This window comes from Mytilus trossulus, chromosome 8 (assembly GCF_036588685.1).
Source record: "Mytilus trossulus isolate FHL-02 chromosome 8, PNRI_Mtr1.1.1.hap1, whole genome shotgun sequence".
In the NCBI taxonomy this organism is placed as follows: Eukaryota; Metazoa; Mollusca; class Bivalvia; order Mytilida; family Mytilidae; genus Mytilus; species Mytilus trossulus.
The window spans coordinates 41250525-41260627 of record NC_086380.1 but is presented as its reverse complement, the minus strand read 5'-3'; positions in this window follow the sequence as shown (position 1 = coordinate 41260627).

The following is a 10103-nucleotide window of genomic DNA, read 5'->3' as shown; positions in this document are numbered from 1 at the left end:
GACTAAGTAAATTAGTAAAACGGCAGACAAGAATATCAAGTATTCTTATATGACGTGCTTCTTTCGTTTTATGAATAAACCCGTACTCTAAATTCAATATTTTATTTTGCACATGCGTATATTGATTACTGCAGAATAATGAATTTTATCAAATTGGCATGCATTTGATACATTTTATAACTTAAATCACAGTGCCAGCTGTTTGCTTCTTTACAAACAAAAAAATCTTAAGGGTTCCACGGAACCCAGTGTCTCGCCTACTGCTGCTGTTAATCGCAGGCTCAACAAAAGAGGAATAAAATCAATAAAAATATTCCTCTTGATACTATCTTATGATTCTAAGAAGCTTCTGTCCAAGTTTGGTAAAAATACAATATGTTTTAAAAACTTTAACTGCAGACTGTCTGTAATGTAAACTGGAAGAAAAACTAAGTCCATTTATAAGTAAAATACAGATACACAGGTACAAAATTTTAACAATTTTCGTATAGATACTAGCTTTTGATCATAAACAAGCTTCTGTCCAAGTTTCGTACAGGTCCAAAATAGTATAAGAAAGTTATTAAAAAAAAATAAACTTTAACCACAGAGTGAATGCATTGTTTCCTGGCAGAAAATCTAAGTCCATTTAAAAGTAAAATGCACAAAAAAATGGATGTATATGTTAACAAAATTTACTTCTGGATACTATGTTATGATCATAAACAGGCTATTGTCTAAGTTTGGTACAAACCCAGGATAGTTTAAGAAAGTTATTAAAATATCAAAAACTTTTAACCACAGAGTGAATGTTATGTTTCCTGGCAGAAAAACTAAGTCCATTTTTAAGTAAAATATGGAAAAAATGGAATTTTATTTTTCCAAAATTTCCTTCTGCATACCTTCTTATGACCATAAACAAGCTTCTGTCCAAGTTTGGTAGATATCCAGTTTAGTTTAAGAAAGTTATTAGAATTTCAAAAACTTTAACTACAGAGTGAATTTTTGTGGACGCCGCCGCCGACGGAATGTAGGATCGCTATGTCTCGCTTTTTCGACTGAAGTCGAAGGCTCGACAAAAAGGAGGTTCGTGGAAGAGCCTTCACAATCCCTTATCCTAATTGTCCTAATCAGAATCGAAATAATGAATGCAAGATATACTTTATTGTAGTTTTAACATGGGTAGGCATTATATTCGTGTTATTTTAGCCCTCACTATCGCTCGGGCAAAAATAATCACGAATATAATGCCAACCCATGTTAAATCTACAATAAAGTATAGCTTGCATCCATTATTTTTTCAGTAATTTTCAAAGACAAATAAAATAATACTATATATATAGAACACGTTATTCTCATAAAACTTACTTCATTCGCTTTATGAATAAACCCATGCTCTAAATCCAATGTAATTTGTTTGCACATGTGCATATTAACGACTACAGAATAATGAGTTTTATCAAATTGGCATGCTTTTGATATACAATATTAGGTCAATGTCATAAAAATATAAACTTTTTTGTATTAGGCTGAGAAACTGGGGAAAGGCGAGGTTCTACCGAACACTTCCCCAGTTTTGCGCCGAGTAGAAAAAAGTTTATATTTTTATGACATTAACCTTATAGTGCTTTTATACTGCAACTTACATTAATAAAATGATAGCTTTTTTAATCGTAACACAAATGTCAAACTTATTTTCATCCCGTAATGGACCTCTGATTGTGGAGAAAGTGTTCCATGATGAAATAGACATTATACAAAACATAGTTATGTTACTATATTTATATAGAAAATAAACACAACTAGTTGCAGTAAAATTTTGATTAACTTTAAACATTTCCAACCTCTTAAATGATGCACATTTTGTTACTAATTCATTTATTATGACTATAACGTGTTTCACTGCGACATTGACATATTTGACTTAGAAACGACAACCGTTCATACTGGCTGTTCAAACTGCTCCCTCTGAAAAATCACATTGCCAGTCGTTTGTTTGTTTACAAACAAAACAGGGAGGTTCATGGAAGAGCCTATACAAACGTTCTACACCTATACACATCGAACATAGAAATTACCTTAATTGTCCTAATCAGAATCGAAATAATTAATGCAAGCTATACTTTATTTTAGTTTTAACATGGGAAGGCATTTTATTCGTGTTATTATAGCCCTCACTATCGCTCGGGCTAAAATAATCACGTATATAATGCTTACCCGTATTAAAACTACAATAAAGTATAGCTTGCATCAATGATTTCTTAATTAAGATGATTAACAACGTCAGTACCTTTAATCTATATCTTATGATCATCGTGTATTATTTGTGGAAGTTGATACGGAATATTCACAACAAGGTCTTGTTATCTTCCGATGATCTCTTTTTAGAAAAAGGACAAGACAATCTTTGACATACCTGGTTCAAACACTGTGACGTTTTACAAAGTCGGATCGAGTAGCAGCTCGAAGCTCTTGAATACCGAATGAGTTTGAAAATATATATGCTATATGAAGATGTAGTGTGTATTGTTGCCATGGTGGAGAAATTTTTCCTAATTTAAAAATTACAATCGTCTCGTTTGTCATAAGTTCTTACATGATCGACCGCTTCTAATCGTGGAGGATATATTAATGGAACCAAATAAGAAAATGGGATTGTTAATGATGGGGAGGACAGAGGGTATCCTTCTCCCTTCTCTCACCCCTCTTCTACTTTCTCCTACCCCTCTTCTCCTTAGTTTTTTTTAATTTACCGGAAAAAAGAGAGATATTTTATTTTTTCATATTTTATTTTTTTCTCCAACTTTTTCTCCTTTCTCCTACCCCCTTTCTCCTTTCTCCCACCCCCTTTCTCCTTTCTCCTATCCCTTTCTCCCTGTCTCCCTTACCCCTGTCCTCCCCCTCGTTAATGAAAAGAACAACAACAATATATCTGAATGTGATTATATCTTTAACCATTAATGGCTAAAGACATTTGACAAGGGCAAAATGCTTATCAGTTTTAAAAAATTACGTCAAATGACCAATTTCAGATATACAAAAATCATATGCTATCTCGAAGCATCGGCATGCCTAGAACATGCACAAATTTATTTTGGGAATGCGATTCAATAATGAAAATTTAATTATAGTTGTTTTTGTTTTTTATACTATCTTAATTTCAATACTTGAGGGAGACATTTAAAGGGCAAAATGGGGGGAAAAAGATATGTCTAAATCATTAACTTAAACGTTAAGATTAGTAATCGATCATCTTTCTCAATTCCTTATAAAAAGTCAAGATATATAATGCAAGCTTGACTATATATGTTGTACTCTTTATTTCGTGTTCGTGTCACCCAACTAAAAGTATTAGTGAGATGACATCATCTATATCTGTAGCAGAACGTGATATACTACGAAAATAACTTGGTATTATTATTATACCGGAGATGGTCATGTATGAAATCCGTTTTATTTGAAAACCTAAAAGAAGTTGGAAAGAAGAGAAGCATAGTTAGTTTCCTTAATAATTTCCCTTAAAAACTTGTCCCCCAAAACAATATCGTGATAGTTTAACTTTTAGAGAATTGTTTGCTAAGATCGGAGTGAGTGTGTTTGTGTTGTATATTCACCAATCCCATACCAAGTATAATGCAAAGTTTTTAGTAATTTTTCTCACTAATTTACATATAAAAAAAAGTCCAACAGAATAATGATTTATGAACATCTGTAGGATGTCAACTATTAATAGATTTAAACTTTTTTTTAATAATTGAATTAAAGTGGTCATATTATTTCTTTATTAAATTATGACAAACCGTTTGTGTACGACATGAGTCGGGTGGACATACAGACCGCCAATGAAGACGGACAGATAGACTGTCACACTTCGGACGGACAGCGAGACAGCATCATGTAATGGTCCCGTTTATAACAGGGGCATCTTCCAGTTAAGAATGATATCAAATGGGAATTACAAAGAGTCTATCAACAACAAGTTAAAAAAAATACAAACAACACAATGGAGAACTGATAAAAAGCAGAAGACAATAACAATAAAAACCAAGGAGTAAACAAAGACTCACAAAACCACAGGACATTTACATCAACAGTTATAAATAATAATTAAGAATCAACAAGAACTCCACTAAAAGCCGGGAGTGAAATCAGGTGCTCTGGAAGGGTAAGCATTTACTGCACCATATGCGGCACCCTTCGTGTCATTTCATTGCATGTTTAGTTCGGTAATGATGGAAGGTAATTATGACTGAGGAAGAATATCCGATATGATTTATGACACACTTTTGTCATAATGGCCAATCAGCTCATGATGGCGACCGTAAAATTTCTTGTGTGATGACCTTAATTTGATTCATAGCCCTGTCTTAGCAACTTTTGAGAAAGTAGTATTCCTCGTTCAACAAAATTAACAGAAAATCTAAGCTATGTTGTAAGATCCTATGTACCAAATACAGTTATTCTACTACTCACAAGTAGGAAATTCTTAAGATTCGTGAAATCTAGGTTGATAAGAAAGCCATATGACCGATGGAATATACATAATATAACACATCTGTATGCAAAGTATGAACGATATAAGTATTCTTACCCCTTATTCAAATACATTTTTGTAGTTTAACAAACATGCAACTGCATGCCGAATCTCACATTCAGCCACTTTTGTCGAAAGCGAAACAAAATCCCGAAGTAAATGTATGGTAAATAAAGTATATTTTTTTTTTCACAATAAAGAGACTGAATGTTTACCTTACAAGGACATATTTCTGAACATAAAAATTTTTAATTAAACATTGATAAGGACAAATTTTTAACAGACTGAAAGTGAGAGAATAAGAAATCCCTTTCAACTTATCATCTTTTTGTTTAATCGACAAACGAATTTGGCACAATGCTCTTTTCTTTGCATCAAAATTTATCTAATTTGGCCTTTGTATGCTGACATGATAAATAAATTAATTTAACAACTACATCTGCCACCATTGTATTGTGTGTTGTTATTAAATTGAAGTCTCCCTCACCTGAATGCTAACTTTTCCTTCCAACATGAAGTGTAGTGCAGTGTACACTGGTTTCACATTACATTTGTTCACATCTATACACCCTGTTTAGCTACCTGTACATAAGATTTGTTCTCACTTGTAATCTATATGTCATTTAAATGTTCATTACGTAGAACTGAATTCAAAATTTTTCGACAATTTTTCTAGTGGTAAGGGAACAACCATTTGACTTCAAATGGGGGGTGGGAATGGAAATATTCCGTTCCCCAATTTGATAAAAAAAAAAATGGTCATACAGATGATAAAAAAAATATTCTTAATCAAGAGTTTCCCAATACATTATAGTGTTAAATATTGAAAAAAATGTATTTGATTACCAGCATCGAAAAAAGGAATAAAAACGTACGCACGAAAACAAAATCTGACTCAGAAAAAAAAATAACCCTCCCCCTTTTTTAAGTGAAGTGGTTGCTACTTTATGAAAGCCATTTTTGTAATTTGCAGTAGTTTGAATATACTAGAGATGTCTCGATTACGCATTAGAAAACGTTAGCTGCAGCGTGCTTACAGCCGAAAAAAGGATTGAGATATTAGGGATCACTTATACATTTTTATCTTTTGAGTTTGTTTCAAATGGTATTTATTCTCCAAGGAGTATTTGGTAAAAAGAATAGGGTAACGTTTTTTGGTTGTTTTTTAAGTGTTATTTAACGGATCTGAGATACTAGACAAACATATCATTTACCCCACATTTTATTAAGTCATGCATTTATGCGTGAATCGTTGTTTGAGTAAAGACCAGTGACGAATATTTCTGTGTACGTAAAGTCGATTCGGGAAGACCTTTTCAAATGAATAAGGCAGCAACTATTTACTTCATTTTTTGGGGAGGGGAGCGGGGGAAGGGGGGGGGGGGGGGGTGTTAGAGGGTCGTGGGTTATTGGTTGTTTTTTTCAGGACAAATATTGGTGACAAGTCGAAATCAATTTTAGCAGCATTATATATAGTGGAAGCTGAGGGTGAAACAAACAAATTTTTTTTCAGGGCCAAAAGCTGGAACCATTTTTTGTTTCCAAAACAAAATCCATAGCTCACCCCCTTGCCTTTATGTTTTATCTTCAACTATAATAGCCCCACCCCCCCCCCCCCCCACCCCGAAAATCAATTGGTTGTTGCCTTTGGGTTCGGCAATGATGCTGCTTTGAGTTTTGATCAGGGATTAATCTGTAAAATTTAGACAACAATTTCTGTAAAGAACTATACTAATAATTATCAAAACTATCAATTCTACTAAAAAAAAGTTTCCTCCTTAAATATATACACGGCAAATCTAATGTCCTAAATGCCTAGTTTTGTGTACACTTAACCTACACAAGGCCTACATTGACTATTGACTGTGTGTAGGTTAAACATGATTTAAACTACATGTAAACATTGAGTTTTATCAATGGGAACGCAATTGTGTTTAATTTACGTGTGAGTTACACTAACACAACACCGAATTTAGGTCAATGTGAACACGGCCTAAGTCTTTGACTACATTTTGTATACCCTGCCGAAGGCAATGGGCTATTAAGTGTTACCGGTGACCGTTCTCCCTTCCATCCGTCACATTTTCATTTTCTCACTATAACTTAAGTGTGCCTCGTGCAAATTTTATTAAACTCATACACAATGCTAAGAACTAAGACATAGACAGAGTTCTAATTTAGCCCTCGCACAGACTGACGAATGATAATAGAAGTGTTTAAGAGCTTTACAGCCCTCACACGGACTGGCGAATTATGATTGACGTGTTTAAGAGCTTAGCAGCCCTCACATGGACTCGCAGATGATTGACGTGTTCAAGAGCTTTACAGCCCACGCACAGACTGACGGATGATGATAGAAGTGTTGAAGAGCTTTACAGCCCTCGCACGGACTGGCGAATGATGATTGACGTATTCAAGAGCTTTACAACCCACGCATAGACTGACAGATGATGATTGAAGTGTTAAAGAGCTGAAAAGCCCTCACACAGACTGACGGAAGATTATTGAAGAGTTTGAGAGCTTGACAGCCCTCGCACGGACTGGCGGATGATGATTGGCGTGTTCAAGAGCTTTACAGCCCTCGCACAGACTGACGGATGATGATTGAAGTGTTTAAGAGCTTTAAAGCCCTCGCACGGACTGACGGATGAGGATTGACGTGTTCAAGAACTTTAAGTCCTCGCACGGACTGACGGATGATGATTGAAGTGTTTCAGAGCTTTACAGTCCTCACACGGACTGGCGGATGATGATTGACGTGTTTAAGAGCTTAAAAGCCTTCACACGGACTGACGGATGATGATTGACGTGTTCAAGAGCTTTAAGCCCTCGCACGGACTGACGAATGATGATTGAAGTGTACAAGAGCTTTACAGCCCTCACACGGACTGGCGGATGATGATTTACGTGTTTAAGAGCTTTTCAGCCCTTGCACGGACTTGCGGATGATCATTGAATTGTTAAAGAGCTTTACAGCCCTCGCACGGACTCGCAGATGATGATTGACGTGTTCAAGAGCTTGACAGCCCACACACAGACTGACGGATGATTGAAGTGTTTAAGGGCTTAACAGTCCTCACACGGACTGACGGGTGATGATTGACGTGTTCAAGAGCTTTACAGCCCTTGCGCAGACTAACGGATGATGATTGACGTGTTTAAGAGCTTTAAAGCCCTCGCACGGACTGACGGATGATGATTGACGTGTTCAAGAGCTTTACAGCCCTCGCACGGACTGACGGATGATGATTGAAGTGTTTCAGAGCTTTAAAGCCCTCACACGGACTGGCGGATGATGATTGACGTGTTTAGGATTTTTACAGCCCTCGCAAGGACTGGCGGATGATGATTGAATAGTTAAAGAGCTTTACAGCCCACACACAGACTGACGGATGATGATTGAAGTGTTTAAGGGCTTGACAGTCCTCACACGGACTGACGGGTGATGATTGACGTGTTCAAGAGCTTCACAGCCCTCGCACGGACTGTCGGATGATGATTGACGTGTTCAAGAGTTTGACAGCCCTCGCAAGGACTGGCGGGTGATGATTGACGTGTTCAAGAGCTTGACAGCCCTCGAACAGACTGACGGATTATGATTGACGTGTTCAAGATCTTAACAGCCCTCGCACGGACTGGCGGATGATTGACGTGTTCAAGAGCGTTACAGCCCTCGCACGGATTGGTAGATGATGATTGAATTGTTAAAGAGCTTTACAGCCCTTGCACGAACTGGCGGATGATGATTGATGTGTTCAAGAGCTTTACAGCCCACGCACGATGTTTGAAGTGTTTTAGGGCTTTACAGACCTTTCACGGACTGACAGATGATGATTGGCGTGTTTGATCTTTATAGCCCTTGCACGGACTGATGGATGGACACACCAATTGCAAGCCTAAAGTCTCCTCAACTTTGTCAGTATGGGACTATAATAACATTGACCTACCACCAGTGGTTTCCCATAAAACACCAGTCTAAAACGAATGACACTATAGTGTACCAGAGGCGGATTTATAGGGGACATATACCTCATATCTACTTTTATATATATGAATACCTGGTGTTATTAAAAATGTCTTTGACCTATAGTTGTTAATGTCTGTGTCATTTTGGTCTCTTGTAGACAGTTGTCTCATTGGCAATCATACCACATTTTCTTGTTTATATTGTCTTAATACTGGCAATTTGAATACTAGCAATGAGAAATTGAGCATATTTTCATACTATTTGGTTGATGTCTAAACCAAATTTGTTTTTGGTTTAACATTCTGTTTTGTTGATACTTCTGTAATTCTTTTCAGAAACAATCTGCTATATAGGTAAAGTTATGAGAACACATGACCAAACATCATGTCGACCACGGTTTACATTTCGTTTGACATTGATTCTAAGGCTGCTTATGACATCTTTATACTTAATTTGTTTTATGTTAGCACTGATTGTTACTTTAAGGAGGTTTGCTACTCAGTTTCAAAATAACAAGCTTTTCATAACACTAGTATAAATTGATAGGGGATTATTAAAGGAAACAAAAGAGCAAAACAAATGTATAGGTCAATGTGCTTGTTTTCCAGATATTAGCCATTGAAATTTTGGCAGGAACATTTTCTCACTTGATTTTTCATAGCTTTATCATTGACAAGTTTAAGTGTTCAAAAAGTGTTGAAAAGTAACAAGGATTTTATGAGACTTTTACAGATGGCTTATAATTATACATTTAAAAGATTTATAAAAAGAAAAAACAGTGGTCCTTGGGCAAATTTTTGTTATGGCATTCAAATGGATAAAACCAGGATTTTGAAAATCTGACAAAAATTCTAAAACATGACAAGCAAACATCCTCAATTGTGGAAGAACATGCTTTATTTATTTGTTTTCAGCAATTTTAAAACAGTATAACTTTTTGTCTTGTTTTTATGTTAGATGCTTTTGTGTCTGGTATACATGTACAATATCATTTGTATTATGCCAAATGCAACTGATTTTTCCTTTTGTCCTGTGATACTGCTGTCACAGGTTAGGGGAGAGTTGAGTTCTCAGATACACATTTAAACCTGTCACATTCTTTATGCGCTTGTCCCAAGTCTAGGGCCTGTTAATATTGTTACTCAATGTCTGTCATATTTGTTTTTTCGTAGTTGTTTGTTATAGATTATATAAACTAAGCTGTTATTTTCTCATTTGAATTGTTTCCTATTTTTCGTGTGAGGGGGAATTGAGGGATTTGAAAAACTAATTATACAGTTTATAAGTGTTTCTCATTGTTGAAGGGTGTATAGTGGCCTGTCATAGCTAGCATCCACTATATTTGAACTCTGATCAGGAGTTTTCTCATCTACTAATTTGAATACTAACCACACAAGATGAACAAATCCATAAAAGTTTCTAGGAAAAACTACTTAGATATGTTCCAAGCACTGGATCCAATGAAAAAAAGTAAAAAACAGTTCATGTAAAAGATATAAAATTTATTGTTTTAAATTTCATTCTTTGTACAATATTTTTAAAATTTTTAATTATCAACAGTCTCCTATATCTTAATATATACAAATATACAAGTTTCTGCCAATTAGTAAAATTCATTGTTCT